The sequence below is a fragment of the Procambarus clarkii genome, unplaced genomic scaffold (genome assembly GCF_040958095.1).
Source record: "Procambarus clarkii isolate CNS0578487 unplaced genomic scaffold, FALCON_Pclarkii_2.0 HiC_scaffold_539, whole genome shotgun sequence".
NCBI lineage: Eukaryota > Metazoa > Arthropoda > Malacostraca > Decapoda > Cambaridae > Procambarus > Procambarus clarkii.
The window spans coordinates 20,079-45,000 of record NW_027189572.1 but is presented as its reverse complement, the minus strand read 5'-3'; positions in this window follow the sequence as shown (position 1 = coordinate 45,000).

The window sequence follows — 24,922 nt, the reverse complement described above, 5'->3', positions numbered from 1 at the left end:
ACATACCAGTTGCGTTGCTTCTGGGAGTATGCGTTCGAGTCACTTCTGGGGTGTGAGTTTTCAGTTGCATATTGTCCTGGGGACCATTCAGGCTTGTTCGCATTTGTGTTCCTCACGTGTGCCCCAAAGAATGAGGTGATTTGGTAAAATGCTATGCCCAAGATTACTATCCGAGTGCCGGCGGTGGGGTGGTTCAAATAGCCTCGGCTATCACCTCATTTTGTCCGGTCGTGATGGTCAAGTGGATTAAGGCGTCTTGTACATACCAGTTGCGTTGCTTCTGGGAGTATGGGTTCGAGTCACTTCTGGGGTGTGAGTTTTCAGTTATATATATATATATATATATATATATATATATATATATATATATATATATATATATATATATATATATATATATATATATTTATATTATCCTGGAGTTTTGGTTGTCAACCCAAACGACCAAAATTAATGTGGTATTTACCCTCGATATAAAAAAATAAAAAAAATACAAAAATTACAAAATAACATTACAATAATTGGTCGAGTCTTAACTGTTGTAGTTGATGAAGCCAGGACCGGCGTGTCGAGTACCAGGCTTCTTTCTAGAGGAGTTATAATGGGTTACTTGCAGCGGCTGATGTGCACACCATTCACCAGCCTGGAATGTAACCTCGCATTAGCACTCTTTGATAATAATACAAATGTGTGCCGTAATTAGGTACTGCCACTTTTATTATAAGCTTCGGCCTAGCTTATTTATCACTAAGTATATATATATATATATATATATATATATATATATATATATATATATATATATATATATATATATATATATATATATATATATAGATATACACAAATTTAAATAGCTTAAATTTTATATTTTGATTACTTTGGGCTCGACAGCCCTCGTCTTAACTACTTTCATTGTTTTTTAGGGGGTTAGTGTTTTTGGTAAGAATTAAATAGGATTCCAAAAAGCTAAACTGTGACTATTTAAGATTTATGTGGTGTAAACATTAGGATTTATGTGGTGTACACATTAGGATTTATGTGGTGTACACATTAGGATTTATGTGGTGTACACATTAGGATTTATGTGGAGTAAACATTAGGATTTATGTGGTGTAAACATTAGGATTTATGTGGTGTACACATTAGGATTTATGTGGTGTAAACATTAGGATTTATGTGGTGTACACATTAGGATTTATGTGGTGTACACATTAGGATTTATGTGGTGTACACATTAGGATTTATGTGGAGTAAACATTAGGATTTATGTGGTGTAAACATTAGGATTTATGTGGTGTACACATTAGGATTTATGTGGTGTACACATTAGGATTTATGTGGTGTAAACATTAGGATTTATGTGGTGTAAACATTAGGATTTATGTGGCTGTAAACATTAGGATTTATGTGGTGTAAACATTAGGATTTATGTAGTATAAACATTAGGATTTATGTGGTGTAAACATTAGGATTTATGTGCTGTAAACATTAGGATTTATGTGGTGTAAACATTAGGATTTATGTGGTGTAAACATTAGGATTTATGTGGTGTAAACATTAGGATTTATGTGGTGTAAACATTAGCATTTATGTGGTGTAAACATTAGGATTTATGTGGTGTAAACATTAGCATTTATGTGGTGTAAACATTAGGATTTATGTGGTGTAAACATTAGGATTTATGTGGTGTAAACATTAGCATTTATGTGGTGTAAACATTAGGATTTATGTGGTGTAAACATTAGGATTTATGTGGTGTAAACATTAGCATTTATGTGGTGTAAACATTAGGATTTATGTGGTGTAAACATTAGGATTTATGTGGTGTAAACATTAGGATTTATGTGGTGTAAACATTAGGATTTATGTGGTGTAAACAGAGACGGGACTGGTGGCGACAGTAAAGGCGTCAGTATAGGCTTGATGCATTGCGTTTATGCTTTTTGTTGTCACTGCTTCTCCTCTTCTCTATTATTATAAACAATCCTACACCTTAATAACAATAACGAGGCACAAGCAGTTGTTACAAAATTAATATTAATAGTTTCTGGCTTATAAACTTCCGTTTAAGCACAAGGGACGTCTTCGCTTGGCAATGTTTACAATCTCTCTGGCTAGCGTCGTCTCCCCCGGTGTTCGTGAGACAAGTAGCCGTCTACACCTCTGGCTAGCGTCGTCTCCCCCGGTGTTCGTGAGACAAGTAGCCGTCTACACCTCTGGCTAGCGTCGTCTCCCCCGGTGTTCGTGAGACAAGTAGCCGTCTACACCTCTGGCTAGCGTCGTCTCCCCCGGTGTTCGTGAGACAAGTAGCCGTCTACACCTCTGGCTAGCGTCGTCTCCCCCGGTGTTCGTGAGACAAGTAGCCGTCTACACCTCTGGCTAACGTCGTCTCCCCCGGTGTTCGTGAGACAAGTAGCCGTCTACACCTCTGGCTAGCGTCGTCTCCCCCGGTGTTCGTGAGACAAGTAGCCGTCTACACCTCTGGCTAGCGTCGTCTCCCCCGGTGTTCGTGAGACAAGTAGCCGTCTACACCTCTGGCTAGCGTCGTCTCCCCCGGTGTTCGTGAGACAAGTAGCCGTCTACACCGGATTCACGAAATATTTATATTTTCGACACGCTATTCTTAATTTTTATAGATAATATTTAGCGGTGTGCAGTTATTATTTCTTTCTTTAGGATCATGTTGTCTTTCTTGAATAGTGGTTATATCTTAGTGTTCTTATGAGAATGTGGATTTTCTCATGTTTGGATTCAGACGCCTATAGTGTCGAAAACGGCTCGGATTGCAGTTGTTGTTGTTGTTAGAGGAGGAAGCCTCGTGGATCTGTTCTATATATACAGCTTAGGTCGACTGCTAGCAGCCGTGGAGTGAGGACGTTTACCGACCCTCCGTGGCTGTTGGAGTTGTTTACTGTTTTGGTCGCCAGGTGTTGTGGGCGTCTCTGCCCTACCAGTTTTGTTGCCTGCCTGGCTGCGTTGACGTGGCAGTCCTGACATGGGGGCCATCTTCCTCCTGTTCAGCGTGTGAACTCCGTGGGCCTGGAGTTCACTTGTAAGGCTGGTTATCCGACCATCGAGATGGTGATGTGTGACATGCTTCGTGTCCCGGTGGAAGCTGTTTACGGTGTGGAGCTAGTTACGGGCGTGGGGGAGGACGAGTACCGGGACTTCCTCCGTCGGTACGGGGGGCGTACGTTGCCGTTGCCAGACGATGCCGGCTCTGTGGCGATTTCGGACCGCAGTGGTGCCCTGACTTATGTCAGTGTCCATGGTGCGCCCCTGGAGTTCCCTGATGACCTCCTCCGGCGTTACTTCGGGGGTTTTGGTACTGTTGTCAGCGTGCGGGTGAACACGCTCTCCTCGGGGCGGTATGCTGGGAGGCGTACAAACATTCGCACGTTGGGGATGCGCCTGCGGTCGGATATACCTTCTTCTGTCCGGCTTATGGGGTACTACGTCCGGGTATATTATGGCCGGCAGCCTCGTACCTGTTTCCGGTGTGGCCTGTTGGGGCATCAGGCTGCCGGGTGCTCTGAGGCCCCAGCTGCTCCTGTCAACTTGTTCCGCGACGAGGATTTCCCGCCGCTCCCTCTGGAGGCAGTCTCCGGTGATGTTGATGAGGTGGTGCGCGTCCCGTCTGCTGCTGCAGCTTCCCCGGCGGCGCCTGACGTTCCTCCGGTTGTTGCCGTCCCTCCTCCGGTTGTTGCCGTCCCTCCTCCGGTTGTTGCCGTCCCTCCTCCGGTTGTTGCCGTCCCTCCTCCGGTTGTTGCCGTCCCTCCTCCGGTTGTTGCCGTCCCTCCTCCGGTTGTTGCCGTCCCTCCTCCGGTTGTTGCCGTCCCTCCTCCGGTTGTTGCCGTCCCTCCTCCGGTTGTTGCCGTCCCTCCTCCGGTTGTTGCCGTCCCTCCTCCGGTTGTTGCCGTCCCTCCTCCGGTTGTTGCCGTCCCTCCTCCGGTTGTTGCCGTCCCTCCTCCGGTTCTTGAGGTACCGTCGGTTGGTCTGCCTGATCCTGTCGCTATTCCAGCTGCTCCCGTGGCCCTCCCTGGAGCTCCCTGTGTGACGTCACTGTCTTCTCCCTCGTCTTCTGATGCTGCGCCTGGCCCTGTGTCCGTGACTCGGGTCCCGGATGTGCTGGGTGCTGGGGTGGCTGCGGAGCCTCCTGCTGTGTGTGGCCCGGTTCCCCCTGTGGTAGAGGCTGCTGCCGTCCTGGCATCGGTTCCTTCGGCTCGTGGTACCCGTGTTTCTGGGTCACTTACCGGCTGTGACGATATCCGGCCGGTGCCCAAACGTTCCCGGCGTTCGTCTTCTTCTTGGGCCGACGTTGGTGACTTCAGTGACTGTGGGGCTTCAGATGTTGACAGTGTGGATACGGATGCGTCGATGTCTCCGCGGTTCGTGGTGGCGGAGGTCCATGTGCCTGCCGGTGCTGGTGCCTGTGTCTCGGACGTGCCTTCGGTTCTTTCTCCGCCGGGGGACTCTCCACAGTGGGGGGTGGTGGCTCCCGCTGCCAGGGATGGTGTGGACTCTGGTGCTGGGCGTGGCCTGGTGGTGACGTTACGGAAGGATGCGCGCCGTCCGGGTTCCCTGCTGTCGTCTGGTGGTGTGCCCGGGGCCACGGGTACCCCTGTGGTGCGGGTGCGCGTTGGGGCCCTGGGGGACGTGTTGCTGGCGTCTGTGATGCCACCGGGTCACTGGTCGAAGATTGCCGAGTTACTGCTGTCTGACGGACCGGAGTGTTTTCGTGGGGGGCAAGTTCCCTTTCTGTGGGGGCGAGTGGCGACTTCTCGCCTCATGAGTACTACCATCTGGGTCCCCAGTTTGCAAGGGTTTGTTGCCCCGGTTCCAGATGTTATGGCGTCACCGGTGGATGGACGAGACCCTTGGCAATGGGTGCTCTGGGAGGCGTTCAATGTAAGATTCCCGCGGGCCAAGTTCCCGGGCAAGTTTGTGCTCTGATTTCTTGTGTGTTTGCTCTATGACGTGCTGTGTGCCCTTCTGGCTGTTTGTTTGCCCTGTTCTATTATGTGCTTCTGCCTCTCCCTTTGTGCGTAGCTTTGCCGTGTGGCATATTAGTTTCTAGTGCTTGGCGTCACTCGTTTCGCGTTTTGGCTTGGCGTTTCGCCTCTTCTGGCTTTTCTGCGATTCACCCTTCACGGGTACGCCGGGGCGCATCCGATCCCACGATCGTCGTCGCCCCTAACTCAACAACAACAACATATATACAGCTTAAACCACGTGGTCTCTCTTCCTTCCAGTCATCTGTAGAAATAAACCTACAATTCCTGTATAACAGGCTATGTGTTTTGTTTACATATATGTGTGTGTGTGCGTAACTACCTAAATGTACTTACATGACGAGAGCTTCGCTCGTGGTGTCCCGTCTGGATTTATATTACAATAAATGTATAACTTGAGAATAATTTCTGTTTAGGACAAAGGTTCATTTCCCTGTTTGTCAGTAGGCTATCACTGAAACCGTAATATGCTTTCGGACCATCGCAAATACTTATATAACTACCGAGGTGGTCTGAGAGGGCGGTTCGTGTATGCTTCCCAGTGTGTACGTGTGGGCGTACATATGTGCGGACGTACGTACGTGCGGGTGTACGTACGTGCGGGCGTACATATGTGCTGGAATGCGTCTATTACGCCCGAGTGTTTATTGATGAACACTCATGGGTTTGGCGGTGCTATGAGTCCATGGGCGGCATGAGTATGTGGGCGGCATGAGTATGTGGGCGGCATGAGTATGTGGGCGGCATGAGTGTGTTGGCCAAATATGAGTGTGTGTGTATGTGTACCTCACGAGTGTCATGAGGCATAGGAGCGTGGGTGACACAGGCTCGCAGACGGCACATGTGCCTGTGCAGCATACTCATATGGGAAGCATAGACGTGAGGGCAGCATACATGAGGGCTTCATACACACGTCACACACACACCTGCTAGCGGCATACAAGTGTGTGTGAGGCACTCAGATGTAGGGGGGGGGGGAGGTGAGTGCCACTGGCCTCAGATGGCAGATGAGGAGTTATGAGGAAAGGGCAGATGTGTGGGGGGGGGGGGGGGGTCCTGGAGACAAGAGGCAGGTGGATGAGGATGAAAGTGTAGGTGGATGAGGGGGAAGGGGAGGGGGTGAGGGGAAACTACTGTGGACCCTCTCACCTGCTGACATTTCACACCAACCTCCACCCACTCACTCACCCTTCTCACAGTCCATTCACTCTCACTCACCCTCTCTTACAGTCCAATCACTCTCACTCACCCTCTCTCACAGTCACTCACTCTCACCCTCACAGTTCACTCACTCTCACCCTCACAGTTCACTCACTCTCACTCACCCCCCAAAACCACATATTTCTAAACACCCAGTCTCATATGTACCAATATCACATGCCACACCCGTCATCTCACACATCATCGTCATTTCCCCCCCCCCTAGTATCTGTGGTCCTCCACACCTACATGGTCTCCCACACCTGGACCAACACCCACACCTGTGTCTCCTCCCACACCTGGGTGACCCACACTAACCTGAGACAAAGCCTTTAACAGCCGAGTGGTGAGACAGTCGGTTGACACAGGGGACACAGGGGACACAGGTGGAAACTGAGTGCCCAAATGAGCCACAGAGATATTTGAAAGAACTTGTTTAGTGTCAGAGTGGTTGACAAATGGAATGCATTAGGAGGTGATGTGGTGGAGGCTGACTCCATACACAGTTTCAAGTGTAGATATGATAGAGCCCAATAGGCTCAGGAATCTGTATACCTGTTGATTGACGGTTGAGAGGCGGGACCAAAGAGCCAGAGCTCAACCCCCGCAAACACAACTAGGTGAGTACAACTAGGTGAGTACACACACACACACACACACACACACACACACATGTCAGTTAGCCTAAATTCTCCAATATTCATCCATAACACTGCCTCACGGGACTGCAACCTTATCAAACAAAGCTGTCTGGTATTTCTAACTGTCAACACAAATTAACAACTTAACATATCAATCATTGCAACTGTTGATAAATAGACACTAACTAACCTTGCTATGAGATATAAATACAAGTGCCAAATTTGATTCAGAAGGCAACTCCAGCGTGGCCTAGTCGGATAGAACAAGTTCCTAATCCGGATAGATCTGCGATCGAGCCTGTCGGAACGGTTGCAAGTACAGGGCACAGATTTCTCTGTGTGTCCCCTCCTGTAGGAGCATCAGTTTCGATAGATTCTCTGGATAGCCGAAGATTGATTGACCGACTCCTTGGAATGTGGGGAAGGGTTGAAGTCCGGGGGGCCACGGACGGATACCTGGATCCACTGACCTCGGGCAGGTCTTTCAATCCACCTGGATTTCAGGTGGGGAGAAGGGAGGCAATTTGGGTCGACACAAATAGCTTCCTGGACCCAAAACCCCTTGGATACACGGACACGGACACTCACACGGACACGCACACGGACACTCATGGACTCTGACACGAACCGAAGGTTGGTGTCAGATAATAAGAAGGGAGTTGATAATGTAATAAGGTTGTATAATAATAATATAATATATAATAATAATAATATAATATAATATATAATAATAATAATAATATAATAATAATAATATAATAATAATAATAATAATATAATAACATAATTAGGTTGGTTAGGTTGGTTGGTTAGGTTAGGTCGGTTGGTTAGGTTAGGTCGGTTGGTTAGGTTAGGTCGGTTGGTTAGGTTAGGTCGGTTGGTTAGGTCGGTTGGTTAGGTTAGGTCGGTTGGTTAGGTTAGGTTGGTTAGGTTGGTTGGTTAGGTTGGTTGGTTGGTTAGGTTGGTTGGTTGGTTAGGTCGGTTGGTTAGGTTGGTTGGTCGGTTAGTTAGGTTGGTTGGTTAGGTTGGTTGGTTGGTTAGGTTGGTTGGTTGGTTAGGTCGGTTGGTTTGGTTGGTCGGTTAGTTAGGTTGGTTGGTTAGGTCGGTTGGTTAGGTCGGTTGGTTGGTTAGGTCGGTTGGTTAGGTTAGGTTGGTTGGTTAGGTTGGTTGGTTGGTTAGTTAGGTTGGTTGGTTAGGTTGGTTGGTTGGTTAGGTCGGTTGGTTGGTTAGGTTGGTTGGTTGGTTAGGTCGGTTGGTTGGTTAGGTCGGTTGGTTGGTTAGGTCGGTTGGTTAGGTTAGGTCGGTTGGTTAGGTTAGGTCGGTTGGTTAGGTTGGTTGGTTAGGTTAAGGTTGGTTGGTTAGGTCGGTTGGTTGGTTAGGTCGGTTGGTTGGTTAGGTTGGTTGGTTGGTTAGGTCGGTTGGTTAGGTTGGTTGGTTGGTTAGGTTAGGTTGGTTAGGTTGGTGTAGGTTGGTTGGTTTAGGGTTGGTTAGGTATTAGGTTAAGGTTGGTTGGTTAGGTTAGGTTGGTTGGTTAGGTTGGTTGGTTAGGTTGGTTGGTTAGGTTGGTTGGTTAGGTTAGGTTGGTTGGTTAGTTGGTTGGTTGGTTAGGTTGTTGGTTAGGTTGGTTGGTTAGGTTAGGTTGGTTAGGTTAGGTTGCTCAGGTTAGGTTGCTCAGGTTAGGTTGGTTGGTTAGGTTGGTTGGTTGGTTAGGTTGGTTGGTTGGTTAGGTGGTTGGTTAGGTTAGGTTGGTTAGGTTAGGTTGCTTAGGTTGGTTGCTTAGGTTCGTTGTTAGGTTAAGGCTGGTTTGGTTAGGTTGGGTTGGTTGGTTAGGTTGGTTGGTTAGGTTGGTGGTTGGTTAGGTTGGTTGGTTAGGTTAGTTGGTTGGTTAGGTTGGTTGGTTAGGTTAGGTTGGTTAGGTTGGTTGGTTGTTAGGTTGGTTGGTTAGGTTGGTTAGGTTGGTTAGGTTGGTTGTTAGGTTGGGTTGGTTAGGTTAGGTTGGTTAGGTTAGGGTGCTCAGGTTAGGTTGCTCAGGTTAGGTTGGTTGGTTAGGTTGGTTGGTTGGTTAGGTTGGTTGGTTGGTTAGGTTGGTTGGTTAGGTTAGGTTGGTTAGGTTAGGTTGCTTAGGTTGGTTGCTTAGGTTCGTTGGTTAGGTTTAAGGCTGGTTGGTTAGGTTGGTTTGTTGGTTAGGTTGGTTGGTTAGGTTGGTTGGTTGGTTAGGTTGGTTGGTTAGGTTAGTTGGTTGGTTAGGTTGGTTGGTTAGGTTAGGTTGGTTAGGTTGGTTGGTTAGGTTGGTTAGGTTAGGTTGGTTAGGTTGGTTGGTTAGGTTGGTTGGTTAGGTTAGGTTGCTCAGGTTAGGTTGCTCAGGCTAGGTTGCTCAGGTTAGGTTGCTCAGGTCAGGTTGCTCAGGTTAGGTTACATTGCTTAGGTTGGTTGGTTACGTTGGTTAGGTTAGGTTGCTCAGGTTAGGTTACATTGCTTAGGTTGGTTGGTTAGGTTGGTTGGTTGGTTAGGTTGGTTGGTTGGTTAGGTTAGTTGGTTAGGTTAGTTGGTTAGGTTGGTTGGTTAGGTTAGGTTGGTTAGGTTAGATTGCTTAGGTTGGTTAGGTTGGTTGGTTGGTTAGGTTAGTTGGTTAGGTTAGTTGGTTAGGTTAGATTGCTTAGGTTGGGTTGGGTGGTTGGTTGGTTAGGTTGGTTGGTTAGGTTAGATTGCTTAGGTTGGTTGGTTAGGTTAGGTTGGGTTGGTTGGTTGGTTAGGTTAGGTTGGTTGGTTAGGTTAGGTTGGGTTGGTTGGTTAGGTTAGGTTAGGTTGGTTGGTTAGGTTAGATAGTTAGGTTGGTTGGTTAGGTTGGTTGGTTAGTTAGGTTCGTTTGTTAGGTTGGTTAGGTTAGGTTGGTTGGTTAGGTTGGTTGGTTAGTTAGGTTCGTTTGTTAGGTTAGTTGGTTAGGTTGGTTACGTTGGTTAGGTTGGTTGGTTAGGTTAGTTAGGTTGGTTGGTTAGGTTAGATAGCTTAGGTTGGTTAGGTTGGTTGGTTGGTTAGGTTGGTTGGTTGGTTAGGTTCCTTGGTTAGGTTGGTTGGTTAGGTTGGTTACGTTGGTTAGGTTGGTTGGTTAGGTTAGTTAGGTTGGTTGGTTAGGTTAGATAGCTTAGGTTGGTTAGGTTGGTTGGTTGGTTAGGTTCCTTGGTTAGGTTGGTTGGTTAGGTTGCTTGGTTAGATTAGATAGCTTAGGTTGGTTGGTTAGGTTAGTTTACGTTGGTTGGTTAGGTTGGTTGGTTGGTTAGGTTGGTTGGTTAGGTTGGTTGGTTGGTTAGGTTGGTTGGTTAGGTTAGGTTGCTTAGGTTGGTTGCTTAGGTTGGTTACGTTGGTACTAACCAACTTAAGTTGGTTAGTACCATTGTTGTTAGCAGTGTTAGTAGTTGGTTAGTATCACTAACCAACTTAAGTTGGTTACGTTATTACATTGGTTAGGTTATTTGGTCACGTTGGTTAGGATGGTTGGTTACGTTGGTTAGGTTGGTTGGTTACGTTGGTTGGTTGGTTACGTTGGTTAGGTTGGTTGGTTTGTTAGGTTGGTTTGTTAGGTTGGTTGGTTAGGTTGGTTTGTTAGGTTGGTTGGTTAGGTTGGTTTGTTAGGTTAGGTTGGTTAGGTTAGGTTAGGTTAGGTTAGGTTAGGTTAGGTTGGTTGGTTAGGTTGGTTGGTTGGGTTGGTTGGTTAGGTTAGGTTGGTTGGTTAGGTTTGTTTGTTAGGTTAGGTTGGTTTGTTAGGTTAGGTTGGTTAGGTTGGTTGGTTAGGTTAGGTTGGTTGGTTAGGTTGGTTTGTTAGGTTAGGTTGGTTAGGTTAGGTTGCTTAGGTTGGTTGCTTAGGTTGGTTGCTTAGGTTGGTTGCTTAGGTTGGTTGGTTAGGTTAGGTTGGTTAGGTTAGGTTGCTTAGGTTGGTTGCTTAGGTTAGGTTGGTTGGTTAGGTTGGTTGGTTAGGTTAGGTTGGTTAGGTTAGGTTGCTCAGGTTAGGTTGCTCAGGTTAGGTTGGTTGGTTAGGTTGGTTGGTTGGTTAGGTTGGTTGGTTGGTTAGGTTGGTTGGTTAGGTTAGGTTGGTTAGGTTAGGTTGCTTAGGTTGGTTGCTTAGGTTCGTTGGTTAGGTTAAGGCTGGTTGGTTAGGTTGGTTGGTTGGTTAGGTTGGTTGGTTAGGTTGGTTGGTTGGTTAGGTTGGTTGGTTAGGTTAGTTGGTTGGTTAGGTTGGTTGGTTAGGTTAGGTTGGTTAGGTTGGTTGGTTAGGTTGGTTAGGTTAGGTTGGTTAGGTTGGGTTGGTTGGTTAGGTTGGTTGGTTAGGTAGGTTGCTCAGGTTAGGTTGCTCAGGCTAGGTTGCCTCAGGTTAGGTTGCTCAGGGTCAGGTTGCTCAGGTTAGGTTACATTGCTTAGGTTGGTTGGTTACGTTGGTTAGGTTAGGTTGCTAGGTTAGGTTACATTGCTAGGTTGGTTGGTTAGGTTGGTTGGTTGGTTAGGTAGGTAGCTTGGTTAGGTTGGTTGGTTAGGTTAGATAGCTTAGGTTGGTTGGTTAGGTTAGATAGCTTAGGTTGGTTGGTTAGGTTAGGTTTCTTAGGTTGGTTGGTTAGGTTGGATACGTTGGTTAGGTTAGGTTAGGTTAGGTTAGGTTAGGTTAGGTTAGGTTAGGTTAGATAGCTTACGTTGGTTAGGTTGGTTGGTTAGGTTCCTTGGTTAGGTTGGTTGGTTAGGTTGCTTGGTTAGGTTGGTTGGATAGGTTGGTTAGATAGCTTAGGTTGGTTGGTTAGGTTGGTTGGTTACGTTGGTTGGTTAGGTTGGTTGATTAGGTTGCTTGGTTAGGTTAGATAGCTTATGTTGGTTGGTTAGGTTATATTGCTTAGGTTGGTTAGGTTGGTTGGTTGGTTAGGTTGGTTGGTTAGGTTAGTTGGTTAGGTTAGATTGCTTAGGTTGGTTGGTTAGGTTAGGTTGGGTTGGTTAGTTGGTTAGGTTAGATTGCTTAGGTGGTGGTTAGGTTAGGTTGGGTTGGTGGTTGGTTAGGTTAGGTGGTTGGTTAGGTTAGGTTGGGTTGGTTGGTTAGGTTAGGTTAGGTGGTTGGTTAGGTTAGATAGTTAGGTTGGTTGGTTAGGTTGGTTGGTTAGTTAGGTTCGTTTGTTAGGTTGGTTAGGTTAGGTTGGTTGGTTAGGTTGGTTGGTTAGTTAGGTTCGTTTGTTAGGTTAGTTGGTTAGGTTGGTTACGTTGGTTAGGTTGGTTGGTTAGGTTAGTTAGGTTGGTTGGTTAGGTTAGATAGCTTAGGTTGGTTAGGTTGGTTGGTTGGTTAGGTTGGTTGGTTGGTTAGGTTCCTTGGTTAGGTTGGTTGGTTAGGTTGGTTACGTTGGTTAGGTTGGTTGGTTAGGTTAGTTAGGTTGGTTGGTTAGGTTAGATAGCTTAGGTTGGTTAGGTTGGTTGGTTGGTTAGGTTCCTTGGTTAGGTTGGTTGGTTAGGTTGCTTGGTTAGATTAGATAGCTTAGGTTGGTTGGTTAGGTTAGTTACGTTGGTTGGTTAGGTTGGTTGGTTGGTTAGGTTGGTTGGTTGGTTAGGTTGGTTGGTTAGGTTGGTTGGTTGGTTAGGTTGGTTGGTTAGGTTAGGTTGCTTAGGTTGGTTGCTTAGGTTGGTTACGTTGGTACTAACCAACTTAAGTTGGTTAGTACCATTGTTGTTAGCAGTGTTAGTAGTTGGTTAGTATCACTAACCAACTTAAGTTGGTTACGTTATTACATTGGTTAGGTTATTTGGTCACGTTGGTTAGGATGGTTGGTTACGTTGGTTAGGTTGGTTGGTTACGTTGGTTGGTTGGTTACGTTGGTTAGGTTGGTTGGTTTGTTAGGTTGGTTTGTTAGGTTGGTTGGTTAGGTTGGTTTGTTAGGTTGGTTGGTTAGGTTGGTTTGTTAGGTTAGGTTGGTTAGGTTAGGTTAGGTTAGGTTAGGTTAGGTTAGGTTGGTTGGTTAGGTTGGTTGGTTGGGTTGGTTGGTTAGGTTAGGTTGGTTGGTTAGGTTTGTTTGTTAGGTTAGGTTGGTTTGTTAGGTTAGGTTGGTTAGGTTGGTTGGTTAGGTTAGGTTGGTTGGTTAGGTTGGTTTGTTAGGTTAGGTTGGTTAGGTTAGGTTGCTTAGGTTGGTTGCTTAGGTTGGTTGCTTAGGTTGGTTGCTTAGGTTGGTTGGTTAGGTTAGGTTGGTTAGGTTAGGTTGCTTAGGTTGGTTGCTTAGGTTGGTTGCTTAGGTTGGTTGCTTAGGTTGGTTGGTTAGGTAGCTTGGTTAGGTTGCTTGGTTAGGTTAGATAGCTTAGGTTGGTTGGTTAGGTTAGATAGCTTAGGTTGGTTGGTTAGGTTAGATAGCTTAGGTTGGTTGGTTGGTTTGTTAGGTTGGTTAGGTTAGGTTAGGTTAGGTTAGGTTAGGTTGGTTGGTTGGTTAGGTTGGTTGGTTGGTTAGGTTAGGTTGCTTAGGTTGGTTGCTTAGGTTGGTTACATTGGTTAAGTTGGTTGGTTACGTTGGTTAGGTTGGTTGGTTACATTGGTTAGGTTGGTTGGTTACGTTGGTTAGGTTGGTTGGTTAGGTTGGTTGGTTAGGTTGGTTGATTAGGTTGGTTGGTTACATTGGTTGATTAGGTTGGTTGGTTACGTTGGTTGATTAGGTTGGTTGGTTAGGTTGCTTGGTAAGGTTAGATAGGCTACCAACAATTACAGCCCTTTTTCTATTTCTATTTCTACAAACCTAGCCTAAACTAACCTAACTTAACCTGCAAACCTAGCCTATTTCCTAGTCAAAACAAACATAACCTAATCTAAGCTAACCTAACCTAACCTAACGTAACTAACTCCTGGATACCTATTTACTGTTAGGTGAATAGATGTATTCGGTGATAGGAAACGCTACCTACAATTACAGCCCTTCTTCTTTTTCTATTTCTACAAACCTAGCCTATTTCCTAGCCTAAACTAACCTAACCTAAGGTAATCTAACTAACTCCTGGATACCTATTTACTGCTACGTGAACAGAGAAGACACGCTACCAACAATTACTGCCCTATTTCTATTTCAACAAAAATAGCCTATTTCTTAGCCTAAACTAATCTAACCTAATTAAACCTAACCTAACCTAATCTAACCTTACCTATATATATATTTCACTACTCACTATCATCATCACTACCACACTACTCACTAACATCATCACTACCTCACTACTCACCATCATCATCACTACCTCTCTACTCACCATCATCATCACTACCTCTCTACTCACCATCATCATTACCTCACTACTCACCATCATCATCACTACCTCACCATCATCATCACTACCTCACCATCATCATCACTACCTCTCTACTCACCATCATCATCACTACCTCTCTACTCACTAACATCATCACTACCTCTCTACTCACCATCATCATCACTACCACACTACTCACTAACATCATCACTACCTCACTACTCACCATCATCATCACTACCTCTCTACTCACCATCATCATCACTACCTCACTACTCACCATCATCATCACTACCACAATACTCACTAACATCATCACTACCTCACTACTCACCATCATCATCACTACCTCTCTACTCACCATCATCATCACTACCTCACTACTCACCATCATCATCACTACCACACTACTCACTAACATCATCACTACCTCACTATTCACCATCATCATCACTACCACAATACTCACTAACATCATCACTACCTCACTACTCACCATCATCATCACTACCACAATACTCACTAACATCATCACTACCTCACTACTCACCATCATCATCACTACCACACTACTCACTAACATCATCACTACCTCACTACTCACCATCATCATCACTACCTCTCTACTCACCATCATGATCACTACCTCTCTAATCACCATCATCATTACCTCACTACTCACCATCATCATCACTACCTCACCATCATCATCACTACCTCTCTACTCACCATCATCATCACTACCTCTCTACTCACTAACATCATCACTACCACACTACTCGCCATCATCATCATTACCCCACTACTCACCATCATCATCACTACCTCTCTACTCACCATCATCATCACTACCTCTCTACTCACTAACATCATCACTACCACACTACTCGCCATCGTCATCATTACCTCACTTCTCACCATCATCAACATTACCTCACTACTCACCATCACTACCACACTACTCACCATCATCACTACCTCACTACTCACCATCATCATCACTACTTCTCTACTCACCACCATCATCATTTCCTCACTACTCACTAACATCATCACTTCCTCACTACTCACCATCATCATCATCATCATCACTACTCACCATTATCACTACCCACCATCATCACTACCACACTACTCATAAACATCATCACTACAACACTACTCACCATCATCACTACCACACTACTCACTATCATCACTACCACACTACTCGGTGAGTAGTGTGGTAGTGATAGTGAGTAGTGATGATGGTGAGTAGTGAGGTAGTGATGATGATGGTGAGTAGTGTGGTAGTGATGATGATGGTGAGTAGTGTGGTAGTGATGATGATAGTGAATAGTGTGGTAGTGATGATGATAGTGAGTAGTGAGGTAGTGATGATGATGGTGAAGTGTGGTAGTGATGATGATGGTGAGTAGTGTGGTAGTGATGATGATGGTGTGGTGAGTAGTGAGTGGTAGTGATGATGATGGTGAGTAGTGTGGTAGTGATGATGATAGAGAAGTGTGGTAGTGATGATGATGGTGAATAGTGTGGTAGTGATGATGATAGTGAGTAGTGAGGTAGTGATGATGATGGTGAGAAGTGATGATAGTGAGTAGTGTGGTAGTGATGATGGTGAGTAGTGATGATGATAGTGAGTAGTGAGGTAGTGATGATGATGGTGAGTAGTGTGGTAGTGATGATGATGGTGAGTAGTGTGGTAGTGATGATGATAGTGATGTAGTGATGATGATGGTGAGTAGTGAGGTAAAGATGATGATGGTGAGTAGTGTGGTAGTGATGATGATAGTGAATAGTGTGGTAGTGATGATGATAGTGAGTAGTGTAGTAGTGATGATGGTGAATAGTGTGGTAGTGATGATGATGGTGAGAAGTGATAGAAGTGATGATAGTGAGTAGTGATGATGATAGTGAATAGTGTGGTAGTGATGATGATGGTGAGTAGTGTGGTAGTTATTATGATAATGAGGTAGTGATGGTGATAGTGAGGTAGTGATGATGATAGTGAATAGTGTGGTAGTGATGATGATGGTGAGTAGTGTGGTAGTGATAATGATAGTGAATAGTGTGGTAGTGATGATGATGGTGAGTAGTGATAGAAGTGATGATAGTGAGTAGTGTGGTAGTGATGATGATGGTGAGTAGTGTGGTAGTGATGATGATACTGAGTAGTGAGGTAGTTATGATGATGGTGAGTAGTGTGGTAGTGATGATGATGGTGAGTAGTGAGGTAGTGATGATGGTGAGTAGTGAGGTAGTGATATTGATAGTGAGTAGTGAGGTAGTGATGATGATGGTGAGTAGTGTGGTAGTGATGATGATGGTGAGTAGTGTGGTAGTGATGATGATGGTGAGTAGTGTGGTTAGTGATGTTGATCGTGAGTATTGTAGTAGTGATGATGATAGTGAGTAGTGAGGTAGTGATGATGATGGTGAATAGTGAGGTAGTGATGATGATGGTGAGTAGTGTGATAGTGATGATGATGGTGAGTAGTGAGGTAGTGATGGTGTTGCTAAGTAGTGTGGTTAGTGATGTTGATCGTGAGTATTGTGGTAGTGATGATGATGGTGAGTATTGTGGTAGTGATGGTGGTGAGTAGTGAGGTAGTGATGATGATGGTGAGGTAGTGATGATGATGGTGAAGGTAGTGATGATGGTGAGGTAGTGATGATGATGGTGAGGTAGTGATGATGGTTAAGAGTAGTGTGGTAGTGATGATGGTGAGTAGTGTGGTAGTGATGATGATGGTGAGGTAGTGATGATGGTTAAGAGTAGTGTGGTAGTGATGATGGTGAGTAGTGTGGTAGTGATGATGATGGTGAGGTAGTGATGATGGTGAGTAGTGTGGTAGTGATGATGTTTATGATTAGTGTGGTAGTGATGATGTTTATGAGTAGTGTGGTAGTGATGATGGTGAGTAGTGATGATGGTGAGTAGTGATGATGGTGAGTAGTGATGATGATAGTGAGTAGTGAGGAAGTGATGATGTTAGTGAGTAGTGAGGTAGTGATGATGGTGAGTAGTGTGGTAGTGATGGTGAGTAGTGAGGTAGTGATGATGGTGAGTAGTGTGGTAGTGATGGTGAGTAGTGAGGTAATGATGATGATGATGATAGTGAGGTAGTGATGATGATGGTTAGTAGTGAGGTAATGATGATGATGGTGAGTAGAAAGGTAGTGATGATGATGGTGAGTAGAGAGGTAGTGATGATGATGGTGAGGTAGTGATGATGATGGTGAGTAGTGAGGTAATGATGATGGTGAGTAGAGAGGTAGTGATGATGATGGTGAGTAGAGAGGTAGTGATGATGATGGTGAGTAGTGAGGAAGTGATGATGTTAGTGAGTAGTGAGGTAGTGATGATGGTGAGTAGTGTGGTAGTGATGGTGAGTAGTGAGGTAATGATGATGATGGTGAGTAGTGTGGTAGTGATGATGGTGAGTAGTGTGGTAGTGATGGTGAGTAGTGAGGTAATGATGATGATGGTGAGTAGTGAGGTAGTGATGATGTTAGTGAGTATTGTGGTAGTGATGATGATGGTGAGTAGTGAGGTAGTGATGATGTTAGTGAGTGTGTGTAGTGATGATGATAGTGAGTAGTGAAGTATATATATAGGTAAGGTTAGATTAGGTTAGGTTAGGTTTAATTAGGTTAGATTAGTTTTAGGCTAAGAAATAGGCTATTTTTGTTGAAATAGAAATAGGGCAGTAATTGTTGGTAAGCGTGTCTTCTCTGTTCACGTAGCAGTAAATAGGTATCCAGGAGTTAGTTAGATTACCTTAGGTTAGGTTAGTTTAGGCTAGGAAATAGGCTAGGTTTGTAGAAATAGAAAAAGAAGAAGGGCTGTAATTGTAGGTAGCGTTTCCTATCACCGATACATCTATTCACCTAACAGTAAATAGGTATCCAGGAGTTAGTTACGTTAGGTTAGCTTAGATTAGATATGATATGTTTGTTTTGACTAGGACAATAGGCTAGGTTTGCAGGTTAAGTTAGGTTAGTTTAGGCTAGGTTTGTAGAAATACCTGCCAGACCCCCACACCAGCCAGACCCCCCACACCAGCCAGACCTCCCACACCAGCCAGACCTCCCACACCAGCCAGACCTCCCACACCAGCCAGACCCCCCACACCAGCCAGACCAGCAAGTACAGCCACAACAGCAACTGTACCAACAAGTACAGCCACAACAGCAACTGTACCAACAAGTACAGCCACAACAGCAACTGTACCAACAAGTACAGCCACAACAGCATCTGTACCAGCAAACACAGCCACAACAGCAACTGTACCAGCAAACACAGCCACAACAGCATCTGTACCAGCAAACACAGCCACAACAGCAACTGTACCAGCAAACACAGCCACAACAGCAACTGTACCAGCAAACACAGCCACAACAGCAACTGTACCAGCAAACACAGTCACAACAGCAACTGTACCAGCAAACACAGTCACAACAGCAACTGTACCAGCAAACACAGTCACAACAGCAACTGTACCAGCAAACACAGCCACAACAGCATCTGTACCAGCAAACACAGTCACAACAGCATCTGTACCAGCAAACACAGTCACAACAGCAACTGTACCAACAAGTACAGCCACAACAGCAACTGTACCAACAAGTACAGCCACAACAGCAACTGTACCAACAAACAGCCACAACAGCAACTGTACCAACAAGTACAGCCACAACAGCAACTGTACCAACAAGTACAGCCACAACAGCAACTGTACCAGCAAACACAGCCACAACAGCAACTGTACCAGCAAACACAGCCACAACAGCAACTGTACCAGCAAACACAGTCACAACAGCAACTGTACCAGCAAACACTGCCACAACAGCAACTGTACCAGCAAACACAGCCACAACAGCATCTGTACCAGCAAACACAGTCACAACAGCAACTGTACCAACAAGTACAGCCACAACAGCAACTGTACCAGCAAACACAGTCACAACAGCAACTGTACCAGCAAACACAGTCACAACAGCATCTGTACCAGCAAACACAGCCACAACAGCAACTGTACCAGCAAACACAGTCACAACAGCAACTGTACCAGCAAACACAGCCACAACAGCAACTGTACCAGCAAACACAGTCACAACAGCAACTGTACCAGCAAACACAGCCACAACAGCAACTGTACCAGCAAACACAGCCACAACAGCAACTGTACCAGCAAACACTGCCACAACAGCAACTGTACCAGCAAACACAGCCACAACAGCAACTGTACCAGCAAACACAGTCACAACAGCATCTGTACCAACAAACACAGCCACAAGAGCATCTGTACCAGCAAACACAGCCACAACAATAACAACAGCTGTACCAACAAACACAGCCACAAGAGCATCTGTACCAGCAAACACAGCCACAACAATAACAACAGCTGTACCAACAAACACAGCCACCACCACAACATCACCTGTAACAACAACACTTGTAACAACAAATGCCTACCTTAGTTAGTTAGTAGTATGACTAGCCTAGTTAGTAATATGCCGACCATCTTGGCTTTAGACACTTGAGTTATCCTGGGTGTGGCATGCCTGCCTCGACCATTCTCACTCTGTTTACTCTTGTTCTTAAGAGTCTTAGTCATCATTACGTCTCTGCTGAGTTGTTTACTAAGCTATTTCTGTTGATACATATTCATACACACACACAACACACCACACACACACACACACACACACAAACATATAATATATACATTATATATATATATATATATATATATATATATATATATATATATATATATTATATATATATAATATATATATATATTATTAAATATGACCGAAAAAGTAAGATTAATAATTCTAACCTGTTGCATAAGCAACAGGTCTCCATTAAGGAACATATAATCTCTTCCCACAACCAAACCATCGCCAGAGAAATCCTAGTAAACAACACAGAAATCATCGATAGATACAGATATAGCAGGCGGCTTGACGTTTGCGAGGCACTACACATCAAGAAGTCAACACAGCAATCAACAGCCAATTATTGCACAACTATATTCTACCCACCTCAAGACTCCGCTCCAATATAGAAGCATCAAGAAATATGGACCAATAGGCTTTCTACAAACACTTCTATTCAATACCCATTGTTTCGTGTTCTGTCTTGTGTTGATGAAATTAATACCCTATTAATGCCACCTCTTGTTCTGTCTTGTGTTGATGAAATTAATACCCTATTAATGCCACCTCTTGTTTTGTCTTGTGTTAATGCCACATCACCCCTTCCACCTCACTCAAATGTAGATATAAAATCGGAGATGCGTAAGTTCTATTCAGTTGTGTATTTGTGAACTAAAGTCTTTGAAAATGTAATAAGTTTTACGAAACGCGCTCGTGTCGCGTCAGACTAGAAATAAAAATGAATTTTGGAGAATTGATTTTTGATTTACCTCCAACAGTGAAAAGAAATGTACGAAAGATTGAGAAAATTCGTGTTAAAATTATTAATCTTACTTTTTCGGTCATATTTAATAATTTATGTCTACAGGAAAGACTGCTACCAAAATATACTAATATATATATATTATATATATATATATATATATATATTATATATATATATATATAATATATATATATATATATATATATATTATATATATATATATATATATATATATATATATATATATATATATATATATATATATATATATATATCCTGGAGTTTTGGTTGTCAACCCAAACGACCAAAATTAATGTGGTATTTACCCTCGATATAAAAAAAATAAAAAATAAAAAAATTACAAAATAACATTACAATAATTGGTCGAGTCTTAACTGTTGTAGTTGATGAAGCCAGGACCGGCGTGTCGAGTACCAGGCTTCTTTCTAGAGGAGTTATAATGGGTTAGTTGCAGCGGCTGATGTGCACACCATTCACCAGCCTGGAATGTAACCTCGCATTAGCACTCTTTGATAATAATACAAATGTGTGCCGTAATTAGGTACTGCCACTTTTATTATAAGCTTCGGCCTAGCTTATTTATCACTAAGTATATATATATATATATATATATATATATTATATATATTATATAATATATATATATATATATATATATATATGTATATATATATAGATATACACAAATTTAAATAGCTTAAATTTTATATTTTGATTACTTTGGGCTCGACAGCCCTCGTCTTAACTACTTTCATTGTTTTTTAGGGGTTAGTGTTTTTGGTAAGAATTAAATAAGATTCCAAAAAGCTAAACTGTGACTATTTAAGATTTATGTGGTGTAAACATTAGGATTTATGTGGTGTACACATTAGGATTTATGTGGTGTACACATTAGGATTTATGTGGTGTACACATTAGGATTATGTGGAGTAAACATTAGGATTTATGTGGTGTAAACATTAGGATTTATGTGGTGTACACATTAGGATTTATGTGGTGTACACATTAGGATTTATGTGGTGTACACATTAGGATTTATGTGGAGTAAACATTAGGATTTATGTGGTGTAAACATTAGGATTTATGTGGTGTACACATTAGGATTTATGTGGTGTACACATTAGGATTTATGTGGTGTAAACATTAGGATTTATGTGGTGTAAACATTAGGATTTATGTGGTGTAAACATTAGGATTTATGTGGTGTAAACATTAGGATTTATGTAGTATAAACATTAGGATTTATGTGGTGTAAACATTAGGATTTATGTGGTGTAAACATTAGAATTTATGTGGTGTAAACATTAGGATTTATGTGGTGTAAACATTAGGATTTATGTGGTGTAAACATTAGGATTTATGTGGTGTAAACATTAGCATTTATGTGGTGTAAACATTAGGATTTATGTGGTGTAAGCATTAGCATTTATGTGGTGTAAACATTAGGATTTATGTGGTGTAAACATTAGGATTTATGTGGTGTAAACATTAGCATTTATGTGGTGTAAACATTAGGATTTATGTGGTGTAAACATTAGGATTTATGTGGTGTAAACATTAGCATTTATGTGGTGTAAACATTAGGATTTATGTGGTGTAAACATTAGGATTTATGTGGTGTAAACATTAGGATTTATGTGGTGTAAACAGAGACGGGACTGGTGGCGACAGTGAAGGCGTCAGTATAGGCTTGATGCATTGCGTTTATGCTTTTTGTTGTCACTGCTTCTCCTCTTCTCTATTATTATAAACAATCCTACACCTTAATAACAATAACGAGGCACAAGCAGTTGTTACAAAATTAATATTAATAGTTTCTGGCTTATAAACTTCCGTTTAAGCACAAGGGACGTCTTCGCTTGGCAATGTTTACAATCTCTCTGGCTAGCGTCGTCTCCCCCGGTGTTCGTGAGACAAGTAGCCGTCTACACCTCTGGCTAGCGTCGTCTCCCCCGATGTTCGTGAGACAAGTAGCCGTCTACACCTCTGGCTAGCGTCGTCTTCCCCGGTGTTCGTGAGACAAGTAGCCGTCTACACCTCTGGCTAGCGTCGTCTCCCCCGGTGTTCGTGAGACAAGTAGCCGTCTACACCTCTGGCTAGCGTCGTCTCCCCCGGTGTTCGTGAGACAAGTAGCCGTCTACACCTCTGGCTAGCGTCGTCTTCCCCGGTGTTCGTGAGACAAGTAGCCGTCTACACCTCTGGCTAGCGTCGTCTCCCCCGGTGTTCGTGAGACAAGTAGCCGTCTACACCTCTGGCTAGCGTCGTCTCCCCCGATGTTCGTGAGACAAGTAGCCGTCTACACCTCTGGCTAGCGTCGTCTCCCCCGGTGTTCGTGAGACAAGTAGCCGTCTACACCTCTGGCTAGCGTCGTCTCCCCCGGTGTTCGTGAGACAAGTAGCCGTCTACACCTCTGGCTAGCGTCGTCTCCCCCGATGTTCGTGAGACAAGTAGCCGTCTACACCTCTGGCTAGCGTCGTCTCCCCCGATGTTCGTGAGACAAGTAGCCGTCTACACCTCTGGCTAGCGTCGTCTTCCCCGGTGTTCGTGAGACAAGTAGCCGTCTACACCTCTGGCTAGCGTCGTCTCCCCCGATGTTCGTGAGACAAGTAGCCGTCTACACCTCTGGCTAGCGTCGTCTTCCCCGGTGTTCGTGAGACAAGTAGCCGTCTACACCTCTGGCTAGCGTCGTCTCCCCGATGTTCGTGAGACAAGTAGCCGTCTACACCTCTGGCTAGCGTCGTCTTCCCCGGTGTTCGTGAGACAAGTAGCCGTCTACACCTCTGGCTAGCGTCGTCTTCCCCGGTGTTCGTGAGACAAGTAGCCGTCTACACCGGATTCACGAAATATTTATATTTTCGACACGCTATTCTTAATTTTTATAGATAATATTTAGCGGTGTGCAGTTATTATTCCTTTCTTTAGGATCATGTTGTCTTTCTTGAATAGTGGTTATATCTTATGTTCTTATGAGAATGTGGATTTTCTCATGTTTGGATTCAGACGCCTATAGTGTCGAAAACGGCTCGGATTGCAGTTGTTGTTGTTGTTGTTAGAGGAGGAAGCCTCGTGGATCTGTTCTATATATACAGCTTAGGTCGACTGCTAGCAGCCGTGGAGTGAGGACGTTTACCGACCCTCCGTGGCTGTTGGAGTTGTTTACTGTTTTGGTCGCCAGGTGTTGTGGGCGTCTCTGCCCTACCAGTTTTGTTGCCTGCCTGGCTGCGTTGACGTGGCAGTCTGACATGGGGGCCATCTTCCTCCTGTTCAGCGTGTGAACTCCGTGGGCCTGGAGTTCACTTGTAAGGCTGGTTATCCGACCATCGAGATGGTGATGTGTGACATGCTTCGTGTCCCGGTGGAAGCTGTTTACGGTGTGGAGCTAGTTACGGGCGTGGGGGAGGACGAGTACCGGGACTTCCTCCGTCGGTACGGGGGGCGTACGTTGCCGTTGCCAGACGATGCCGGCTCTGTGGCGATTTCGGACCGCAGTGGTGCCCTGACTTATGTCAGTGTCCATGGTGCGCCCCTGGAGTTCCCTGATGACCTCCTCCGGCGTTACTTCGGGGGTTTTGGTACTGTTGTCAGCGTGCGGGTGAACACGCTCTCCTCGGGGCGGTATGCTGGGAGGCGTACAAACATTCGCACGTTGGGGATGCGCCTGCGGTCGGATATACCTTCTTCTGTCCGGCTTATGGGGTACTACGTCCGGGTGTATTATGCCCGGCAGCCTCGTACCTGTTTCCGGTGTGGCCTGTTGGGGCATCAGGCTGCCGGGTGCTCTGAGGCCCCTGCTGCTCCTGTCAACTTGTTCCGCGACGAGGATTTCCCGCCGCTCCCTCTGGAGGCAGTCTCCGGTGATGTTGATGAGGTGGTGCGCGTCCCGTCTGCTGCTGCAGCTTCCCGGCGGCGCCTGCCGTTCCTCCGGTTGTTGCCGTCCCTCCTCCGGTTGTTGCCGTCCCTCCTCCGGTTGTTGCCGTCCCTCCTCCGGTTGTTGCCGTCCCTCCTCCGGTTGTTGCCGTCCCTCCTCCGGTTGTTGCCGTCCCTCCTCCGGTTGTTGCCGTCCCTCCTCCGGTTGTTGCCGTCCCTCCTCCGGTTGTTGCCGTCCCTCCTCCGGTTGTTGCCGTCCCTCCTCCGGTTGTTGCCGTCCCTCCTCCGGTTGTTGCCGTCCCTCCTCCGGTTGTTGCCGTCCCTCCTCCGGTTGTTGCCGTCCCTCCTCCGGTTGTTGCCGTCCCTCCTCCGGTTCTTGAGGTACCGTCGGTTGGTCTGCCTGATCCTGTCGCTGTCCCAGCTGCTCCCGTGGCCCTCCCTGGAGCTCCCTGTGTGACGTCACTGTCTTCTCCCTCGTCTTCTGATGCTGCGCCTGGCCC